Source organism: Blastomyces gilchristii, assembly GCF_000003855.2.
Source record: "Blastomyces gilchristii SLH14081 genomic scaffold supercont1.3, whole genome shotgun sequence".
NCBI classification, from domain to species: Eukaryota; Fungi; Ascomycota; class Eurotiomycetes; order Onygenales; family Ajellomycetaceae; genus Blastomyces; species Blastomyces gilchristii.
The window spans coordinates 2,751,568-2,776,184 of NW_003101680.1; the positions used below are offsets into that span (position 1 = coordinate 2,751,568).

General features: G+C 29.3%; 1 pseudogene across 1 annotated transcript; it reads right to left on the minus strand.

Annotated features, from left to right (window-relative positions):
- Positions 1 to 759: 759 nt before the first annotated feature.
- BDBG_16525 lies at positions 760 to 848 on the minus strand (annotated as a pseudogene). Its single transcript has one exon. The product of its transcript is annotated as a tRNA-OTHER (tRNA).
- Between the last annotated feature and the right edge of the window lie 23,769 nt (positions 849 to 24,617).

Genomic DNA, 24,617 nt, shown 5'->3' on the forward strand with positions numbered 1-24,617 from the left:
AAACTGAGTTAATTTATTTCTTTTCTAGATTCAATGAGAAAGAACTATCTCTAACTCTTTTAAATAGAGAGATTAAACCCAGTGTTAATATCAAATAATTAGGAGTATGATTAAACTTCAAGTTGATTTTTAAATATCACATTCAACAAAGAACTGTCAAGGCAGAAAGACTATTGAACAATATAAACAGACTATCAAATACAGAGAGAGGTCTATTCTTTCAGACTATGAGACAGTTATATATAGCCTGTATTACATCAGTAGCTGATTATGAAGTTCAAGTTTGATGAAATAATCAAGAGAATTTCACTGAACTCTTTCAAAGTCTGTAAAACAGAGTCTTGAGAAGAATTCTGAGAGCATTCAAATCATCTTCTATTAAAGCAATGAAAATTGAAGCTTCAATTCCTTCTCCTGCTTTTAGATTTGAAAAGGCCTGTATGAACTATGCTCTGAGAGTTATAAAGATGAGCTCAAGTTATTATTATTATTATTCTTCCATTATACTCATATGCAAGCGGAGCTTATGATGAGTCCTTGCGTGATGTTAAATACAGGTCAAGTGTTGGTTATACAGGAGGAAATACAGGTGTTGAGACCACGCCAAGATAACAAGAACATAGGAAAATACAAAGGAGTGACAATTAGATACATGCGATAATAACTTCCCAGCCCAGGAACATAGAGCGATTCATTGAAGCGATTTGTACACCTCTGTATTTATTAGAAACCTGAGGTGCTTGAGTTCCGGATTTAATGTATCCCCTGTGGGTTTCGAACCCACGCGCCTTGCTTTCCCACGCCAAGGCGCTACCAGGTGGCCGCATTAACCATTCGGCCACCGGGGCGATGAGCTCAAGTCATATAATCAGAGAAAGAGTCTCTTCTTCATTTCCATCAATTAACTCTGGAAATGAACTGGATTGAAATAGATTTCTTGCTTGAAATGAAAATAATTCTTCAAAGAAAATGCCTTCTCAACTGTACAGACTATGCTCTTTGATTAAAAATCAATTTTCTTCTTTAAATGTTGAAAAAGTTAATCATGAGAAGTTATTATTATTATTATTATTATTCTTCAATTATAGATGTATTCAGTCAGAGACTATGACATCTATCTGAGAACTTTTAGTTCTCAGGGTTTTTCCTATAGCTGTAAAGTTAACTATTATACATTCATCAATTTCAGATATGCAAAATCAGATAATTTCAGCTCAGAATACAAAAACTGTTTACAAATTGCAGTGTTTTAACATCTTCTGATACTTTGAAATCATTTGACAATATCATGACAAAGGAAAAGAGAACACAGTCTTAAAGATAGATACATTAAATAGATAGATAGAAAGGAATTGAAAGAAAAAGATAAAGTACAGAGAGACTGTAATAAAACAAATTATTAAAAGATAGTATATAGCTGTTTTAACAGACTATATCTAATTGATTTTCTTCTCTTCATACTCAGATATTTCTGAATTTAGTCATTTTCTTGTAGCTGCTTGAGTTTCTGATAGAAAGTCTATTGAGTATTTAATTCCTGTCTCAGTTGAGAATAAGAATCTCATATTTAATTGATTTAGATCATACTTCTCTTTCAATCTGACTCTGAGACTGTTGTATAATGCACAGTACATTATAATATGCTCAGAATTTTCATTTGCATTGCAGAATAAGCATTCTATTAAGTTAAATCTATCATCAAATCTTTGTATATAAGATTTGAAATAGTTATGTTCTAGTTTCAGCTGTATTATAGATGAGAATATTTTCTTTTTACATTTAATTGAACAAGATTTTCACTTGAGTTTTGTTTCAAATCTTGAATAATGTACACTTTTCTTTTATTTCTGTCAGCTTTTATTTCACTTGTCTAAACAAGATTCTTTTATTTTTCTCTTTATAAAAGATCAGGACATAATTTTTTGAATAGATCTGCTTAATTCTGCACTCTTTTTTACAGCTGAATCAGTCAATTCATTGTCATGAATATTCATATAAGCAGGAACTCAGTGCTGATAAATTATTAACTTTAATGTTCTTCTCTTTTGAATTTTTAAAACAGAGTTCAAGATCAGTTCAAGATTCATTTGATTATTATGAATCTGACTATTTCTAAGTCTTTTTAAAGCAGCTTGACTATCAGAGAATATTCATGTCTCTTTCAAACTATTTCCTCTTTTATAAGATTTTATTTCAATGAGTTTGAAAGCTTTCACTATAACAAATAGTTCAGCATCAAAGACTTCAGATTCACAGCCTAAATTTCAGAAATCTGAGATAAAATTGATATTATCTTCAGAATAAGCAATGGCTGCACCTAATCTATTTAAATTCTCATTTTTTAAGTCAACTGAATAAATCAGAATTGAGTCTTTTATATTGATTGTAGAAAATCTCTTTAAATGCTGTTTATATTCTTTCTCTTTAGATAGTTCACTTATTTACAAGTCTATAAGAGATTCAAGCTTTTCTCTTCAGAGAGATAACTTCTTATGATCAACTTTTTCAACATTTAAAGAAGAAAATTGATTTTTAATTAGAGAGCATAGTCTGTAAAGTTGAGAAGACATTTTCTTTGAAGAATTATTTTCATCTCAATCAAGAAATCTATTTCAATCCAGTTCATTTTCAGAGTTAATTGATGAAAATGAAGAAGAGACTCTTTCTCTGATTATATAATTTATACTCATCTTTATAACTCTCAGAGCATAGTTCATACAGGCCTTTTCAAATCTAATGATAGAAGAATGAATTGAAGCTTCAATTGTCATTACTTTAATAAGAGATGATTTGAATGCTTTCAGAATTCTTCTCAAAGCTCTGTTTTACAGACTTTGAAAGAGTTCAGTGAAATTTCCTTTTTCCTTGATTATTTCATCAAACTTAAAGTTCATAATCAGCTACTGAGATAATACAGGCTATATATAACTGTCTCATAGCCTGGAAGAATAGACCTCTCTCTGTATTTGATAGTCTGATTATGTTGTTCAATAGTCTTTCTGCCTTGACAATTCTTTGTTGAATGTGATATTTAAAATTCAACTTGAAGTTTAATCATACTTCTAATCATTTGACATTTACACTGGGTTTAATCTCTCTATTTAAAAGAGTTAGAGATAGTTCTTTCTCATTGAATCTAGAAAAGAAATGAATTAACTCAGTTTTATTCATATTAAATTGAATTTGATTGATATCTGTTCTAACAAAGATTTTCTTTACAGCTTCTTCAATTACTTTCAAAAATTTTCTGATTTTGCATATCTGAAATTGATGAATGTATAATAGTTAACTTTACAGATATAGGAAAAACCCTGAGAACTAAAAGTGCTCAGGTAGATGCTATAGTCTCTGACTGCATACATCTATAATTGAAGAATAATAATAATAATTTTAAGAGGTCTGAGAGTAATATAGCTATTTATATGAAATCTTTGATAAATCTGCAGTAATATGAGATCAACTCAAGAAACTGTCATACATGATATACATTTCTCAGTTACAGTCAATTTACTATGACATTCAATTTCTTCAGAATGAGATGTATACAGTCATCACTCACTATATATTCTATAAACTTCAACTCTTCTGTTTCAAACACATACTTTGTTAATTTAGTATAGAGCTTATACTCTGTCAGAGTTGTAAGTACTTCATTAAGATGCTTCAGATATTTATTATATAAGTTTAAGAAGACTAGAATATTATTTAGATATACAGGGCATGAGATTTCATTCTGTTTATGAAGAATTGTATTTATCATTATTTGAAAGATGACAGCCACATTTGTCAGACTGAATAGCATTATCAGGAATTTGAACTTCTCTTATTATATATTAAATGCAGTTTGTGATACTGCCAGTTTATCTACACAGATCTGTCAGTATTCTGAGAGAAGATCAATGTTTAATAGATATTAGATGTTTTCAACTGTATTCAACTGTTGTTGAATCTGTGCCAGTGAATACCCATTCTTGATTATAAGCTTATTGAGTGCTTGATAATCAATACACATTCATCACTTCTCATCTGTCTTTTTCACAAATAGAACTGAGAAGCTCTACATGCTTGATGAGAATCATATGAGATCACAGTCTAGAAGATCTGTGATCTGACACTTCTGTTCTTTAAGATGTGTTTGTAACAGAGAGTATGCATTCTGATTGACTGATTTCACATGCTCTGTGTCAATCTCATGTACAAATCCTCATTTCAGCAGCAATTTCAGTGAAAGATCTGTTCAGAAGATCTTCTCATACTTCTTCAGAAGTTTCTTCATACACTTAGTCTTCTATATATCTTTTATTTTGATTTCCTCTGCTTCTGAATTCTGTATGATATACAGAATGCTTTCAGATGAGGTCTTGCAAATCATTCTCTTTACTTGTTAATGTATAAGCAGATTTAACTCTTCTATATCAGAGATGTGAAATGTTCTTCTCATATCAGTTGATAGAATTGTATGAATCATTTTCTTTCTATCAGTTAACTGCATATAACACCTACATCATTGAATCTGTGAATTTAACCTTTGAAATCAAATTCCCTGTGTCAATCTCATGTACAAATTCTCATTTCAGCAGCAATTTCAGTGAAAGATCTGTTCAGAAGATCTTCTTATACTTCTTCAGCAGTTGATTCATACACTTGTTCTTCTGTATATCTTTTATCTTGATTTCCTCTGCTTCTGAGTTCTGTATGACATACAGAATGCTTTCAGATGAGGTCTTGCAAATCATTCTCTTTACTTATCAATGTATAAGCAGATTTAACTCTTCTATATCAGAGATGTGAAATGTTCTTCTCATATTAGTTGATAGAATTGTATGAATTATTTTCTTTCTATCAGTTAACTGCATATGATACATACATCATTGAATCTGTAAATGGAACCTTGGAAATCAATTAAGTCTGAGAATAAGGTTGTATTTCATGTTCTACAGCTCTTACACTCAAATATAGTAAGATTATTCTCTGAAGTACAAGAGAACTCTTACCTTTGCAGATAATATTAAATATCAGTTATCAGACAATCTTATATATCAGAGATTCTTCACTCAGCACATCTCTTTCAGTCTTTGAATTATATGATTACTAATATATTGTATAAAAGCTTCTGTGTTAGTTAACACTTTTGCGGTCATCTCTCAATTCTTACTCAAGTGCTCTCTATATATTGATTAACTATATATAGCACATATATTATTGAATCTGTGAATTGACACTTTGAAATTAATTAAGTTTAAGAATAAGATTGTATTTCATGTTCTGCAGCTCTCACACTCAGATATAACAAGATTATTCTTCAATGTGTAAGAGAACTCTTACTCTTACAGATGATATTAAATATCAGTTATTAGATAATCTTATATATCAGAGATTCTTCACTCAGCAGACCTTGTTCAGTCTTCAAATTATATAATTATTAATATATTGCATAGAAGCGTCTATGTTCACTAACACTTTTACAGCTATCTCTTGATTCTTACTCAAGTGCTCTTTATACATTAACATTTCAAGTCTCAAGACATTGAGATGAGTATTCACTTCATCATTCTTGTCACCTGCACCTCATTCAGAAGCCTGCTTTCTCTTAGTGTTTACAGAATTCAGAGAGTCATCTAACACAGACATCTCTTTCACTTTGAAGACTTTTCATAGAATATCAGCAAGTGTCTTCAAGCTCACTGATTCTGCTAGTTTTTTGACTGTCTTGCTTTTCTTAACTACACACACTGTGTGTAATCTTTTACATCATGATTTTAGCATTCACACTTGAAGCAAGCTCAATGCTTATAATATCAAGGTTTTCACTCAGAGAATCTCTTTTTCAGAGAATTCAGCACTTTAGTGATAGCATTCAGATCTAGATTTATCATATCTGAGTATATAACTTGTGTCATAGAAGTCTGATTATCTGTTCTCTGTTAAGATATACTTGATTGCAGTATTTTCTATTGTAATTAACTTGTCTATTCAATTCTGAGAGCATTCAAATCATCTCCTATTAAGGCAATGGAAATTGAAGCTTCAATTCCTCCTCCTGCTATTAGATTTGAAAAGGCCTGTATGAACTATGCTCTGAGAGTTGTAAAGATGCGCTCAAATCATATAATCAGAGAAAGAGTCTCTTCTTCATTTCCATCAATTAACTCTGGAAATGAACTGGATTGGAATAGATTTCTTGATTGGAATGAAAATAATTCTTCAAAGAAAATGCCTTCTCAACTGTACAGACTATGCTCTCTGATTAAAAATCAATTTTCTTCTTTAAATGTTGAAAAAGTTGATCATGAGAAGTTATCTTCCTGGAGAGAAAAGCTTGAATCTCTTATAGACTTACAAATAAGTGAACTATCAAAAGAGAAAGAATATGAACAGCATTTGAAGAGAATTTCTACAATCAATATAAAAGACTCTATTCTGATTTATTCAGAGGGCTTAAAAAATGAGAACTTGAATAGATTAGGCGCAGGCATTGCTTATACTGAAGATAATATCAATTTTATCTCAGACTTCTGAAATCTAGGCTCTGAATGTGAAGTCTTTGATGCTGAACTATTTGCAATAGTGAAAGCTTTCAAACTCATTGAAATGAAATCTCATAAAAGAGGAAATTGTTTGAAAGAGGCATGGATATTCTCTGATAGTCAAGCTGCTTTAAAGAGACTTAGAAATAGTCAGATTCATAATGATCAAATGAATCTTGAACTGATCTTAAACTCTATTTTGAAAATTCAAAAGAGAAGAATATCAAAGCTGATAATTCATCTACACTGGGTTCCTGCTCATATGAATATTCATGGCAATGAATTGGCTGATTCAGCTGCAAAAAAGAGTGCAGAATTAAGCAGATCTATTCAAAAAATTATGTCCTGGTCTTTTATAAAGAGAAAAATAAAAGAATCTTGTTTAAACAAGTGAAATGAAAGCTGGCAGAAACAAAAGAAGAGTATACATTATTCAAGATTTGAAACAAAACCCAAGTGGAAATCTTGTTCAATTAAATGTAAAAAGAAAATATTCTCATCTATAATACAGCTGAAACTAGGACATGGCTATTTCAAATCTTATATACAAAGATTTGATGATAGATTTGACTCAATAGAATGCTCATTCTGCAATACAAATGAGAATCCTGAGCATATTGTAATGCACTGTGCATTATACAATAGTCTCAGAGCCAGATTGAAAGAGAAATATGATCTAAATCAATTAAATATGAGATTCTTATTCTCAACTGAGACAGGAATTAAATACTTAATAGACTTTCTATCAGAAACTCAAGCAGCTACAAGAAAATGGCTAAATTCAGAATTATCTGAATATGAAGAGGAGGAAATCAATCAGATATAGTCTGTTAAAACAGCTATATACTATCTTTTAATAATTTGTTTTGTTACAGTCTTTCTTTATTTTATCTTTTCCTTTTAATTTCTTTCTGTCTATCTATTTAATGTGTCTATCTTTAAGACTGTATTCTCTTTTCCTTTGTCATGATATTGTCAAATGATTTCAAAGTATGAGATGATGTTAAAACACTGCAATTTGTAAACAGTTTTTGTATTCTGGGCTGGAATTTTCTGATTTTGCATATCTGAAATTGATGAATGTATAATAGTTAACTTTACAGATATAGGAAAAACCCTGAGAACTAAAAGTTCTCAGGTAGATGTCATAGTCTCTGACTGCATACATCTATAATTGAAGAATAATAATAATAATAATAATAACTTGTCTATTCTCATATAATAAGAATATTGTATGCTGTAATATCTGATGAAGAGTTCAAAGCTGTCAGAAATGAATATTTTTCAGATATTAAAAGAGCTAAAACAGACTGCTGGAATAAATTTCTTGAAGAAGCACAAGGAAAGGAAGTTTTTAAAGCTTTTAACTATACTAAAACAAGAAGTGTAGCAAAACTTCCAGCTCTAGAATATGAGTTTCAGAATGAATCATATACAGCAAACTCTTTTGAGGAAAAATGTCAAGCTTTCATAAGAATTCTCTTTCAGAACTCACCAGATTCAGATTCAGATTCAGAGGAAGAGAATATATCACTTCTCAACTACATTGATGAAAATGACTGGGAATGGCCTGATCTTACACAAGATGAATTAGAGTCAGCTATCTTCTCAAGTTCTGTTAAAACTGCTGCAGGTCCTGATTCAATTAATCACTTGATTATTCAAAATACATATTCCTACTTAAAGAATGAGTATTTTGAGCTCTTTTTCAATCTCTTGAAAAATGAATATCATCCTGAATGCTGGAGAGAAGCCACTGGAGTGATTCTTGCAAAACCTAATAGAAAAACTTCAATTCCTAAGTCATATAGAGTAATATCTCTATTGAACTGCCTAGGAAAGGTTTTAGAAAAGATAATAGCTACTCAACTATCTTTTATAAGCTCTATAGGTGATTCTCTTTTATTCAGTGAACAAATGAGAGGTAGAAAACAGTGTTCTGCAATTGACACTGTTCTCTCAGTTGTTCATGATATTCAAATAGCAAAGCATGAGGGTCTGGTCTCAACTGCAGTTTTTATTGATATAAAAGGAGCATTTGATCATGTTTCAAAGTCAAAGTTAATTCAGACATTGAAGATATTAAAACTGCCACTTTCTCTAATAAAATGGGTTAACTGTTTTATGTCTAAAAGAATTATACAACTCTTCTTTGATGGAATGAAACAAGACAAGACTGAGATAAAAATAGGAGTATCACAGGGGTCTTCAATCTCACCCACTTTATTTGCAATATACACTGCATATCTATTCAAAAATAGAAATATGAGAATAGTGCGATCTCCGAGTTATGTGGATGATATTGGTCTAGTCTACAGCTCAAAAACTATCAAAGAGAATTTGAAAGTAATTGAAGAAGCTGCAAAGGAAATCTTTGTTAGAGTAGATATCAATCAAATTCAATTTGATATGAATAAAACTGAGTTAATTCATTTCTTTCCTAGATTCAATGAGAAAGAACTATCTCTAACTCTTTTAAATAGAGAGATTAAACCCAGTGTAAATGTCAAATGATTAGAAGTATGGTTAAACTCCAAGTTGAATTTTAAATATCACATTCAACAGAGAACTGTCAAGGCAGAAAGACTATTGAACAACATAATCAGACTATCAAATACAGAGAGAGGTCTATTCTTCCAGGCTATGAGACAGTTATATATAGCCTGTATTACATCAGTAGCTGATTATGAAGTTCAAGTTTGATGGAATAATCAAGGGAATTTCACTGAACTCTTTCAAAGTCTGCAAAACAGAGCCTTGAGAAGAATTCTGGGAGCATTCAAATCATCTCCTATTAAAGCAATGGAAATTGAAGCTTCAATTCCTCCTCCTGCTATTAGATTTGAAAAGGCCTGTATGAACTATGCTCTGAGAGTTGTAAAGATGAGCTCAAATCATATAATCAGAGAAAGAGTCTCTTCTTCATTTCCATCAATTAACTCTGGAAATGAACTGGATTGGAATAGATTTCTTGATTGAAATGAAAATAATTCTTCAAAGAAAATGCCTTCTCAACTGTACAGACTATGCTCTCTGATTAAAAATCAATTTTCTTCTTTAAATGTTGAAAAAGTTGATCATGAGAAGTTATCTCCCTGGAGAAAAAAGCTTGAATCTCTTATAGACTTACAAATAAGTGAACTATCAAAAGAGAAAGAATATGAACAGCATTTGAAGAGAACTTCTACAATCAATATAAAAGACTCTATTCTGATTTATTCAGATGACTCAAAAAATGAGAACTTGAATAGTTTAGGCGCAGGCATTGCTTATACTGAAGATAATATTAATTTTATCTCAGATTTCTGGAATCTAGGCTCTGAATGTGAAGTCTTTGATGCTGAACTATTTACAATAGTGAAAGCTTTCAAACTCATTGAAATAAAATCTCATAAAAGAGGAAATTGTTTGAAAGAGGCATGGATATTCTCTGATAGTCAAGCTGCTTTAAAAAGACTTAGAAATAGTCAGATTCATAATGATCAAATGAATCTTGAACTGATCTTAAACTCTGTTTTAAAAATTCAAAAGAGAAGAATATCAAAGCTGAGAATTCATCTGCACTGGGTTCCTGCTCATATGAATATTCATGGCAATGAATTGGCTGATTCAGCTGCAAAAAAGAGTGCAGAATTAAGCAGATCTATTCAAAAAATTATGTCCTGGTCTTTTATAAAGAGAAAAATAAAAGAATCTTGTTTAAACAAGTGAAATGAAAGCTGGCAGAAACAAAAGAAGAGTATACATTATTCAAGATTTGAAACAAAACCCAAGTGAAAATCTTGTTCAATTAAATGTAAAAAGAAAATATTCTCATCTATAATACAGCTGAAACTAGGACATGACTATTTCAAATCTTATATACAAAGATTTGATGATAGATTTGACTCAATAGAATGCTCATTCTGTAATACAAATGAGAACTCTGAGCATATTATAATGCACTGTGCATTATACAATAGTCTCAGAGCCAGATTGAAAGAGAAGTATGATCTAAATCAATTAAATATGAGATTCTTATTCTCAACTGAGACAGGAATTAAATACTTAATAGACTTTCTATCAGAAACTCAAGCAGCTACAAGAAAATGACTAAATTCAGAATTATCTGAATATGAAGAGGAGGAAATCAATCAGATATAGTCTGTTAAAACAGCTATACACTCTCTTTTAATAATTTGTTTTGTTATAGTCTCTCTTTACTTTATCTTTTTCTGTATCTTTTCCTTTCAATTTCTTTCTATCTATCTATTTAATGTGTCTATCTTTGAGACTGTGTTCTTTCTCTCTTTTCTTTTATCATGATATTGTCAAATGGTTTCAAAGTATTAAAAGATGTTAAAACACTGCAATTTGTAAACAGTTTTTGTATTCTGGGCTGGAATTTTCTGATTTTGCATATCTGAAATTGATGAATGTACAATAGTTAACTTTACAGACATAGAAAAAACCCTGAGAACTAAAGTTCTCAGGTAGATGTTATATTCTCTGACTGCATACATCTATAATTGAAGAATAATAATAATAATAATAATATTGTATGCTTTCTTCACTGTGTCTGATTATGAGATTAAGTATTTTTATTTCACTCTTAATTCAGACATAAGATCATGAATAAAGATCTGTAAACAGAAAGATGTTAAAAGCTCTTCATTCAATGTAAGATAGTATAAGCTGAAGTATATAAAGTATAATATAAGATTACTCACTTATCTACACTCAGTGAAGCATTTGTAATACTAGTCTTATATATTCACTTTCTCAAAGTTATACAAGATCTATTTGAAAAACTCATTTCATGTTTATGAAAATAAATATTATTTCAGATCTGTGAGATTTATCTTTTTATCAGTTATTTATAATAACTTCACTTTTCTGTGTAGAAATGCAGCAGATCTTAAGACTTGTTAAAATTCTGTTAACTATCTGTTTGTAAGTTCATATTTAATCTGATAACATAATTACATCTGACTTAGTCAGCTGATTGCAGCATCATTTTTTCGGTTGTTATTAAAGCTAAATAATTTCAGCAGATCTCTCAGTTTGATATATTTCATATTTAGATTTTCATTCTATGCAGCAGTCTCTGATGATATGTATACTTCTGAAGAGATTGTGAATAATTATGCTAAGATCTTTAGATTCAGTATAATCATCTATCTATGTAAATATTCAATCTCTCACTATAAATCTATAATCTGATTTTCTCTATTCTTATTAATGATGATGATTGTATCAGCAAAGCTCTTCATAGTGAATACTTAATCTGCAGTAAATATTAATTGTTGTTTAACTTTCATCTCTGTCTGTCACTGTGTACACAAGATCTTAATTTCATTTAGAATTCTTCTACATGTACAGAGCTTTAATTTCAGTTCAGCAGTCTCAGCTGTTTTTCTTACTACTTTAAGTAAACTCTCTGAGAGGTTCTGTATATCTTGTAGTTCAGATAGCAGAGAAGAGTATTATTCATATTAACTAGAAAAGATGTTCATTTCAGTGATTTCTCATTGATTGTATAATGTCTATTGTTATATTATTATATGATTATATTATGATATGATTTCTGATTTCCTGTTATCATTATACAATTTCAATGATAATTATCTCTCTTTTATTTTTCTGAGTAGAAAGCAGTATTCTTTGAATCTGATTTATCACTCTTATTTCCTTTCTCACATCTTATCTGTTTACATACATGGTATTCACCTGAGTGTGAAGTTTTCTCTTAATAAGTAAAACAGTATTAATTGAATACTCTTCTGCTCACTGCCCTTCATACACTATCTTTTGAGGCATTTTTAGAACCACACTGGCATGATAACTACAAATTGCTTCATAAATGAAATTATCACACTCTGAAGAAGCCTGTGCTTCTCATCAGTTTTAGACATGCTATCAGATGTGATTCAAAGAGTGCTTGAGCCAGCATATGATTTCAGGCGTACACTGGCTTCTTATATACAGTACACTAAATTAATTAGTGGCCGCTATAGCCCCTTTACATTCGTAAGCAAGTTCGGAAGCGGCCGCGTTATTATCCGGCGGTCGTACGTTCTTCCGAATCACATAAGTTAAGAGACTTTATAAGTCAGACAGAGAACATCTGAGCTGTAATTATTAATATTAGAAAAAGAGACAAGAAATCTGATAAAGACTACTCATAGTACTTTATAAAATTATGATATGAATTGAGATCTGTGAAAACAGAGCTCTGAAACAAGACCTGAATAATAATATTTATAAATAGACTGAATAAAGAAATACAAAATAAGCACATTAAGTAGACTCTAAGTTCTTAACTCTGAAGAACTGATGACTCTTATTCATCACTTATAGATCACTGTAAGAGTCATAGATTTATAAAGAGTGAATCACTGATCAGCGCTATAAGAATCAGAATAAAAGAGAACAGATTTGCTGAGAAAGAATAATAAAATATAGAGAGATTTATATCTGACTACTAAGCAGAGAGAGAGAGCTTTATAAGCTTTTATAAACAGAGTATATAATAGACAGATTAAGAAAAAGAGTCTCTATTTCATCTATTCTAAATCATAACATCTTCATACAAACTATTGAAATAAACTAAAATAGAAATTTAGAGAGTTACAGATAGAATCAGCAACAGTCTTCTTAAGAATCTTAAAGCTGATATCTGAATCTGTTACTCTTTTACTGAAAATGTATACTCACAGAGAGAGATCACACTGTGATACTACTATCTTATAAGTATAAAAAGTATTAATGAACTCAGAGTCTCAGATCACTGTAATATCTCTAAAGCTCACAGAGTAAATAAGCTGAGTAATGACAACTGAGAATCTGCTCTTATAATAAGCAGAGTGTAACAACTCAGATCTGAGAACTAAGAGACTTCTAAGAATTATCTTTGAATTGTAAGATCTCTCTGAAACTTAAAGAAGATTTACAGATACTATGATTATTATAAACATCATAGATGATATATACTTGAAACTTATATAACTTCAAAGACATAATCTATACATAGCTGTCTATGAGTCAGATTTATACTTCTGATCAGTGTTAATAGACTTACTTATAAAGATAGAATCAGTTGATACTGCAGAGTTAATTAGAGAAGATAAGCTTATCTATATAATAACTTTATAAATGTCTGAGAACTTTACAGTTATAAAAACTGAGCTTTAGATATCAGAGAAATACTGAAATCTTACAGAGATATTCAGCTCAGTAAAAATAGCTAAGCTTTTATTTCATTATAAGAAGAATCTCATAATAGATTTAATAGAAGAGTAGAAACTCTTCTGAGAATCAATCTATAAGCTCTCTTATTACAAGACAGAGGTCTTCTAGACTTATATAAAGAAGAATCTGAAGAAAGACTTTCTTTAATTTTTACAGATCTCTGTAAGAGCTTTTGTGATATTCATGAAGAAAAAGAATAAAGGTCTCAGATTATATATAGACTATTATAATTAGAACTTCAAGATAATAAAGACTCACTATTCTCTATCTCTGATTGAGAATGTGATTAACTGTCTTATAGAAGCTATCATATTCATATAACTGAATATAATCAGTATATATACACAGTTATAAATACAGTCAGAAGATGAATAAAAGACTGTGTTTAGAACTGTGTTAAGATTATTTGAATATCTAGTGATGTCTTTTGATTTAACTAATATCTGTACAGTATTTCAGTCTTTTATCAATAAAACACTTCATATATATCTGAATATCTTCATGATAATATATCTGAATGATGTGATAATATACTTTATAAAGAAGAAAGAATATACTGAGTATATATAAACTATATTAAAGATCTTAGATAAGGCAGAACTATATATTAAGCTTATAAAGTATAACTTCAGTGTCTATTAGATTAATTTTCTAGAATATATAATTACTGCAGATAATATTCAGATGAAATCTTTATAAATTAAGACTATTCTATTATAACTGAAGTTAACTAGTATTTATAAGATTCAGATCTTTCTGAGCTTTGTAAATTTCTATAGACAGTTTATCTTTGTATTCATGACAATCTTCTTAACTCTTACAGACATGCTGAAGAATGAAAATAAGAAGAAGTTATTTCATAATTAAAGAATAAAAAGATTATTGAGAAGAAAGAACTGTAAGAACTTTCTTATCTAAGAAGCTTACAGAGTCTTTATAAGATTGAAACAGATATTCATGAATATAATAATACTGTTTCACTTTAATCTCTTACTCATAACTAGATCAAAGACAGATGTTGTCTTCTTTATAATTTCAGAAATAGTCTTATAACTACATTTAAATGAAAACTGAGTTTCAGTGACCTTTTTCTTATGAAAGATATAACTTATAGAGATTAACTATAATATTTATAATCAGAAGCTTCTTATAATAGTGAGATTCTTTCATCACTGATATCACTACTTTAAGAGTCTCATAATAGTAATTACTATTAGAACTGATTATAACAGCTTATAAAAGTTTACTTTAATCAAGAAACTCTTATAATGACAGATTCACTGAGCTCAGAGACTAAGTGAGTTCTGATTCAAGATAGAGAATATTAAGAGAACTAAGAACTCAGTAAATGAACTCTCTCACAGATTTGACTATGTTAAGAAGATCAGAATAACAGACACAGAGAAACTAGAGAAGATAGAAAAGCTTCACAGAATACTCAGACTGAGTATTGCAAAGAGATTGACTGAAGAGTCTCTTAATTCTCTGTGAGAGAAGAGAAGAAAGAGAGAGAAGAAGACTGTATAACTACTTTCTATAACTCTGAAAGTCAATACTCTGAGAATCTTTATAAGAATTTTTGAAGAGAGTATCTATAATTTGAAGAGTATGCAGACTTTGAGAAGAACTGTGAAAGATCTGATGTAAGAAGAAATAAGATCTTCTGTTCAGATTATCTAAACTGTAACTGAAGAATGAATATACTCTGAATATTCAGAAACTGCTCACAGCAGAGATCAATTTATTATTATTATTATTATTCTTTAATTATAGATGTATGCAGTCAGAGACTATGACATCTACCTGAGAATCTTTAGTTCTCAGGGTTTTTCCTATATCTACAGAGTTAACTATTATACATTTACCAATTTCAGATATGTAAAATCAGAAAATTTCAGCTCAGAATACAAAAACTGTTTACAAATTGTAGTATTTCAACACCTTTTAATACTTTGAAATCATTTGAAAATATCATGACAGAGGAAAAGAAAATATAGTCTTGAAGATAGACACATTAAATAGATAGATAGAAAAGAACAGAAAGAAACAAGTACAGTAAAGAGAGACTATAACAAAATAAAAATATTAAAAGATAGTGTATAGCTGTTTTAACAGACTATATCTAATCAATTTCCACCTCTTCATATTCAGATACTTCTGAATTCAGTCATTTTCTTATAGCTGATTGAGTTTCTGATAGAAAGTCTATTAAGTATTTAATTCCTGTCTCAGTTCAGAATAAGAATCTTATAATTAACTGATTTATATCATACTTCTTCTTTAATCTGACTCTGAGACTATTGTATAATGCACAATGCATTACAATATACTCAGGATTTTCATTTACATTGCAGAACAAGCACTCTATTGAATCAAATCTATCATCAAATCTTTGTATATAGAATTTGAAATAATCATGTTCTAGTTTCAGCTGAATTATAGATGAGAATATTTTCTTTTTATATTTAATTGAACAAGATTTCTACTTTGATTTTGTCTCAAATCTTGAATAATATATACTCTTCTTTTGTTTCTGCAAGCTTTCATTTCACTTATTTAAACAAGATTCTTTTATCTTTCTCTTTATGAAAGAGCAGGACACTGTTTTTTAAATAGATCTGCTTAATTCTGAACTCTTTTTAGCAGCTGAATCAGTCAATTCATTGTCATGAATATTCATATAAGCTAAAACCTAGTGCAGATAAATTATGAGTGTTGATATTCTTCTTTTTCAAATTTTCAAAACAGAGTTTAAAATCAGTTCAAGATTCATTTGATCATTATGAATCTGACTATTTCTAAGTCATTTTAAAGCAGCTTGACTGTCAGAAAATATTCATATCTCTTTCAAACTATTTTCTCTTTTATGAGATTTTATATCAATGAGTTTGAAAGCTTTCACTATTATAAATAGTTCAGCATCAAAGACTTCAGCTTCACAGTCTAAATTTCAGAAATCTGAGATAAAATTGATATTATCTTCAGTATAAGCAATGCCTGCATCTAATCTATTTAAATTCTCAATTTTTGAGTCATCTGAGTAAATCAGAATAGAGTCTTTTCTATTAATTGTAGAGATCTTCTTCAAATGCTGTTCATATTCTCTTTCTTTAGATAGTTCACTTATTTGTAAGTCTATGAGAGATTTCAGCTTATCTCTTCAGAGAGATATATTCTCATGATCAATTTTCTCAACATTTAATAAAGAAAATTGATTTTTAATAAGTGAATATAGTCTATACAGTTGAGAGAGCATTTTCTTTAAAGTATTATTGACATTTCAATCAAGAAATCTATTTCAATTCAGTTCATTTCCTGAGTTAACTGATGAAAATGAAGAAGAGACTGTTTCTCTGATTATATGATTTAAGCTCATCTTCATAACTCTCAGAGCATAGTTCATACAGGCTTTTTGAAATTGAATAGTAGAAGAGAGAATTGAAGCTTCAATTTTCATTGCTTTAATGAAAGATGATTTGAATACTTTCAGAATTTTTCTCAAAGCTCTGTTTTATAGACTTTGAAAGAGTTCAGTGAAATTATCTTAATTATTTCATTAAACTTGAACTTTATAATCAGCTACTGAGATAATACAGACTATGTATAACTGTCTTATAGCCTGAAATAATAGACCTCTCTCAGCATTTGATAGTCTGATTATACTATTCAGTAGTCTCTGTGCCCTGATGATTGTTTGTTGAATATGATATTTAAAATTCAACTTGAAGTTTAATCATACTTCTACTCATTTGACATTCAAACTGAGTTTAATCTCTTTATTCAAAAGAGTTAGACTTAGTTCTTTCTCATTAAACCTGGGAAAAAAGTGAATTAACTTAATTTTCTTCATATTAAATTGAATTAAATTGATATCTGCTCTAACAAAGATTTGCTTTACTGCTTTCTCACTCACTTCTAAATTCTCTTTGATTGTTTTTAAACTGTAGAGTAGATCAATATCATCTACATAACTTGAAGATCTCACTATTTTCATATCTCTATTCTTGAATAGATATGCAGTGTATATTGCAAATAAAACAGGTGAGATTGAAGATTCTTACAGTACTTCTATTTTTATCTCAGTCTTATCTTGTTTTCTTTCATCAAAAAATAGTTGTATAATTCTTTTAGACATAAAACAATTAACTCATTTTATTAGAGAAAGTGGCAGTTTTAACATCTTCAAAGATTGAATTATCTTAGACTTTGAAACATGATCAAATGCACCTTTTATATCAATAAAAACTGCAGTTGATACCAGGTCTTCATACTTTGCTACTTGAATATCATGAGTAACTGAAAGAACAGTGTCAATTGCAGAACATTGTTTTTCACCTCTCACTTATTCATTAAATAGAAGAGAATCACTAATAGAGCTTATAAAAGATAATCCAGTAGCTATTATCTTTTCTAGAATTTTTCTCGAACTGTTCAAAGCAGAGATCAATTCTGCAGAAATAAAAAGTTAAAAAGACTTAAATAATCTCTTATGAAGAGAGAGTCAGATTTATATGCCTGTGAATAAGTTTCTATACATAGAACTTATTAAAAGATATTATGACTCTTCTCTAGTAAGTTGTCACGCCCTCGGCCGTGTCAAGACTCTGTTGATGTACTTGTTCCTTTCTGTTCTTTTCTATCTACCTATTTAATGTGTCTATCTTTAAGAGTATGTTTTGTTTTCCTTTGTCATAATATTTTCAAATGGTTTCAAAGTATCAAAAGAATGTTGAAATACTGCAATTTGTAAACAGTTTTTGTATTCTGGGCTGGAATTTTCTGATTTTACATATCTGAAATTGGTAAATGTATAATAGTTGACTCTATAGATATAGAAAAAACCCTGAGAACTAAAGGTTCTCAGGTAGATGTCATAGTCTCTGACTGCATACATCTATAATTGAGAAATAATAATAATAATAATAAGGCTCTGTTGCGGTTTCACACGGCTCATCACTTCTCTGCGGATGATTTCATCTATTCTGCAAGTCATTCAAACCGGCTTCCAACAACTCTATGACATCATTCAGATATATTATAGAAAGATTCAATTGATAAATATAAGAACTCTGCTTTTATATGAGATTAGTAGATTACTCTTTCTTAGCAGTGAGATGCTGCTGAGGTATTACTTCAGCTATTCTTACTCATGAAATAAGAGAAGAGTATTCACTCATTATCTATATAGAATAGCTAGATACTGACTTCTTATCAAAGAAGTCAGTGATTCATTTTCTTCTACTGAAATATATTTAAGAGTTACTGTGTTTCTTATATAATCTTCATAGTATACTAAGTATCATATCTGTGATATTCTTGTAAGAACTCTGTAGCTCATGAGCTTGCTATTTAAGCAAGATAGTTAAGTTTACTTATACAGCTTTTCAAACAACTATCTCTACATGATGTTACTGACTAGTCACTGCTTTGATTCTGTTATGTTACAATTTGAATTGCTTGATCTGATTACAAGTTTAAATCAGTTGAGCTCTATTAATAAACTGATATAATCTCATGCATCTGTGCTAATACTGATCTGATCTCACTCTCTGCGAGAAACTTCATATCATTTTCTAGAGTATATATATCTCTATTTCAGCAGAAATCTGAGATTTCTGAACTCACTGCATACATTGACATGAGCTCTTCAATCACTCTGTCACCGCTGCGGCCTCTACACATCTATATCTATTATGAAGATAGAGAGATTAAGGTCAGAGATTCTTTAAGTTATAAGAGAAACACATTGTCTGAATTTCACTGCTTTATCTGTATTCTTAGATGAAAATTCCACCTTAATCTGAGTCAGTTTAATACTTATGAGGTATAAGTAATATACACTGTCAATCTTCTTGAATGTATCTCTGCAACTACTTCAGTTATTAAGAAGAGAGAGCTTGAGTGTATCAATACTATTATGACTTAAGAAGAATTCAAAGACTTTCTACTAAATCAAATTAAAGATTACTGCAACTGTGACTTTACAGTTTATTATTATTATTATTATTATTATTCTTTCATTATACTTATATGCAAGCGGAGCTTATGATGACTTCTTGCGCGATGATAAATACAGATCAAGTGTGAATTATACAGAAGAAAATACAGATGTTGAGATCACTAGACTGATCAGTGAGATCATGAATTTCATATTTAATCTCATTTAATCTGGTCTCATACATTTCTTGGCGTGAGTCTCATCAGGACCAAGTCTTAAAAGAATCTGAAAATGAACTATTTCTGAGAGAAATGATGTGAAAAATGACCAGATTTAATTCAAGAACAGTGAAATGAAGGTAATTTCTCAAAATAAACTATGAAAGATAATCATTCTTTTAAAATCAGAATGAAACTGAGACTGAGAGTTAAAATCAGTCTCATTCAGTGCATTCAGTGATTGCTTATATAATCAGAATTTGATAATAATTATTGATAACACTTATGAAATAACTAAATATATTCTTGTACAAGTTTATTCTTCACTTTCTTATAAAAACTACACTTCTCTGATATACTGTGATCAGAGGTATTAAACTGTCTGATAATTTCATATTTTACAATCATGAGTTTCTTGATTGTTTCTTCTTATAATTGTATCTAATAATTATGATAAATATCTCAGCTTGAGTTGAACTTTCACTTCATTCTCATCTCTGTCAATGAAATTTTCAGAATATCATATATCATCAGTGTAACAGTTAAATATGTACTCTCATCAATTTTTCATAACTCTAGAATTGATTTGATGTGTAAATTCATCAGATTATCTTGAAGATAGTAGTTAAATTCAGGTTTATAAGTATGTAGTTTTATCTGATTTTCAGTTGCAATTAATATATATAAGTTCTGTTTCAAAGTTAGTATTATAGTTCTATATAATATGAAGTGTTATCAAAGATCATTACTTACTAGAGAATTTTATTTCACTGTCTTCACATCTCAAACATCTGCTTATTCAAATCTCTGATAGTTGACATTGTAATAGTCTCAGACTAATTTAATATACAAGTCTCATTTCTCCTCTGTTCAATCTTGAGAAGTGTAGATATTAGCTTGATAAGAATAAGAGAAATCTAGTAGAGCTGTTACAGCATAGTACTCTGTAAACAATTGTTCAGTTTTACTGTAGTAATATACCAGTTTATTTCTTACAGTAATAATAGCCTGTGCTATAGTATCATCTCAGACTGAATTTCTTTTTAAGTGATTCAACTGCTTCTCAAGATAAGTAAATAAACTGTTATACACTCATCAGACTGAGTGCAGCATTGATGTATAAGTGATTAAAACTGTCTTTATTATCTTATAAAACTGAAATAGTAAATCAATCACATATTTCAACTGAGTTTACTTCATATCAGAAAGTTTCAATATCTGAATCTTCTCTTAATCAGAGTATTACACTCAATGATCAATTATCTGATATAATTGAAGAGTCTGAACAGTTATCTTATATATTAAACTTCATCATATTCTAATATTCTGTATCATATTTAGTGATATGACTGATTTGTTTATTTATTGAATATCATGAAATTATTGTTATTATTGAGAGAAGATACAAATTGTATTAGCAATGTTTCAAATCTGTGATATTTAAATTATTAGTCAATCTATTTAAAATTAACAGTAGGATTATCAAAAAGCATTATTAAAAAGCAATATTAAAAAGTATCATTAAAAAATATTATCTTTTACAAAGTGAATGTAAAAGTTACTTCAGTAACTACTTTTATCTCATTCTCATCTCAAGAATCAGTCATCTTACTATTTATTATCTTGATATTGAGAATCTTTATCAGTGTTTACATCACCAGTTAAATCATATAAGCAATGCAGAAGATATAATCTTGTTTATCATTTCAGAAATACAAAGTCAATTTTTACTTCAAGCTCTTCATCATAGTATAGTTATTCACAGTATTATCAGTTATAATTATAAGAAGACTGAGACTAATATCTCAATAGTTATTTTTAATCACTGTCATTAATATCTCTGTTATATAATTCTTAGTATGACTACTGATCAATGATTCAAATTTAATTAATATCTTCTAATAAGTTCAGTTCTCATCAATGTAATAACATATAACTCTTATAAATATAAGATTGTTTATACTAGTTCATGCATTCACTATGAGAGACACTCTTTGATAATTCTTCAATTCTGGTTCAAGATGTTATATATTGACTTTATAGTGTGTCTCAAGATTGAACTGAACATATGATCAATGTGAAATATGAGGATTTGAATTAAGTACTTGAAGAAGTGTTCAGAATTCAGAGTTTTCAATTGATTGAAGAGAAAGATTCAAGAATATATATATATGAAGTAATTAATCACAGAAGTTATCAGATGAGAGTTGTGAAATCAGAGTATTAATATATAATCAGTTTTACATAATTTTCTTTAAATTAGAAAGTTAGTATTATCAAAAATTATTATCTGATAGAGTAACTTATCAGCTCAGTAGTAATTTTCTAATTATTTTTCTTTTATTGTCTGCATTCTGGTAACTTCAGATGTTAGAAAATTTTATCAGAGTTATGATCAGTTTATAATAAATATTTCTGAATGAAGTTGCAGTACTTACAGCAGAGAGATGACTCTTCAGTAATCTGCAATACAATCTGTTAATAATTATTGCATAATTCATCTCAATGTTTATGTTGAGTTTTGTATAAATTTCATGATCTAAAATCAGATGTGAAGAATGAAGTGATTATTTATTATAATTGAAAAAGAGTGTTCTGTATTGAATTGTAAATAATATAGACTTTGTAATTCATAGTTATTATTATTATTATTATTCTTCAATTATAGATGTATGCAGTCAGAGACTATGACATCTACCTGAGAACTTTAGTTCTCAGGGTTTTTTCTATGTCTGTAAAGTTAACTATTGTACATTCATCAATTTCAGATATGCAAAATCAGAAAATTCCAGCCCAGAATACAAAAACTGTTTACAAATTGCAGTGTTTTAACATCTTTTAATACTTTGAAACCATTTGACAATATCATGACAAAAGAAAAGAGAGAAAGAACACAGTCTCAAAGATAGACACATTAAATAGATAGATAGAAAGAAATTGAAAGGAAAAGATACAGAAAAAGATAAAGTAAAGAGAGACTATAACAAAATAAATTATTAAAAGAGAGTGTATAGCTGTTTTAACAGACTATATCTGATTGATTTCCTCCTCTTCATATTCAGATAATTCTGAATTTAGCCATTTTCTTGTAGCTGCTTGAGTTTCTGATAGAAAGTCTATTAAGTATTTAATTCCTGTCTCAGTTGAGAATAAGAATCTCATATTTAATTAGTTTAGATCATACTTCTCTTTCAATCTGACTCTGAGACTATTGTATAATGCACAGTGCATTATGATATACTCAGAGTTCTCATTTGTATTACAGAATGAGCATTCTATTGAGTCAAATCTATCATCAAATCTTTGTATATAAGATTTGAAATAGCCATGTCCTAGTTTCAGCTGTATTATAGATGAGAATATTTTCTTTTTACATTTAAATTGAACAAGATTTCCACTTGGGTTTTGTTTCAAATCATGAATAATGTATACTCTTCTTTTGTTTCTGCCAGCTTTCATTTCACTTATCTAAACAAGATTCTTTTATTTTTCTCTTTATAAAAGACCAGGACATAATTTTTTGAATAGATCTGCTTAATTCTGCACCCTTCTTTGCAGCTGAATCAGCCAATTCATTGCCATGAATATTCATATGAGCAGGAACCCAGTGCAGATGAATTCTCAGCTTTGATATTCTTCTCTTTTGAATTTTTAAAACAGAGTTTAAGATCAGTTCAAGATTCATTTGATCATTATGAATCTGGCTATTTCTAAGTCTTTTTAAAGCAGCTTGACTATCAGAGAATATCCATGTCTCTTTCAAACAATTTCCTCTTTTATGAGATTTTATTTCAATGAGTTTGAAAGCTTTCACTATTGTAAATAGTTCAGCATCAAAGACTTCACATTCAGAGCCTAGATTCCAGAAATCTGAGATAAAATTAATATTATCTTCAGTATAAGCAATGCCTGCGCCTAAACTATTCAAGTTCTCATTTTTTGAGTCATCTGAATAAATCAGAATAGAGTCTTTTATATTGATTGTAGAAGTTCTCTTCAAATGCTGTTCATATTCTTTCTCTTTTGATAGTTCACTTATTTGTAAGTCTATAAGAGATTCAAGCTTTTTTCTCCAGGGAGATAACTTCTCATGATCAACTTTTTCAACATTTAAAGAAGAAAATTGATTTTTAATCAGAGAGCATAGTCTGTACAGTTGAGAAGGCATTTTCTTTGAAGAATTATTTTTCATTTCAATCAAGAAATCTATTCCAATCCAGTTCATTTCCAGAGTTAATTAATGAAAATGAAGAAGAGACTCTTTCTCTGATTATATGATTTAAGCTCATCTTTACAACTCTCAGAGCATAGTTCATACAGGCCTTTTCAAATCTAATAGCAGGAGAAGGAATTGAAGCTTCAATTTTCATTGCTTTAATAGAAGATGATTTGAATACTCTCAGAATTCTTCTCAAGGCTCTGTTTTACAGACTTTGAAAGAGTTCAGTGAAATTCCCTTGATTATTCCATCAAACTTGAACTTCATAATCAGCTACTGATGTAATACAGGCTATATATAACTGTCTCATAGCCTGGAAGGATAGACCTCTCTCTGTATTTGATAGTCTGATTATGTTGTTCAATAGTCTTTCTGCCTTGACAGTTCTTTGTTGAATGTGATATTTAAAATTCAACTTGGAGTTTAACCATACTTCTAATCATTTGACATTTACACTGGGTTTAATCTCTCTATTTAAAAGAGTT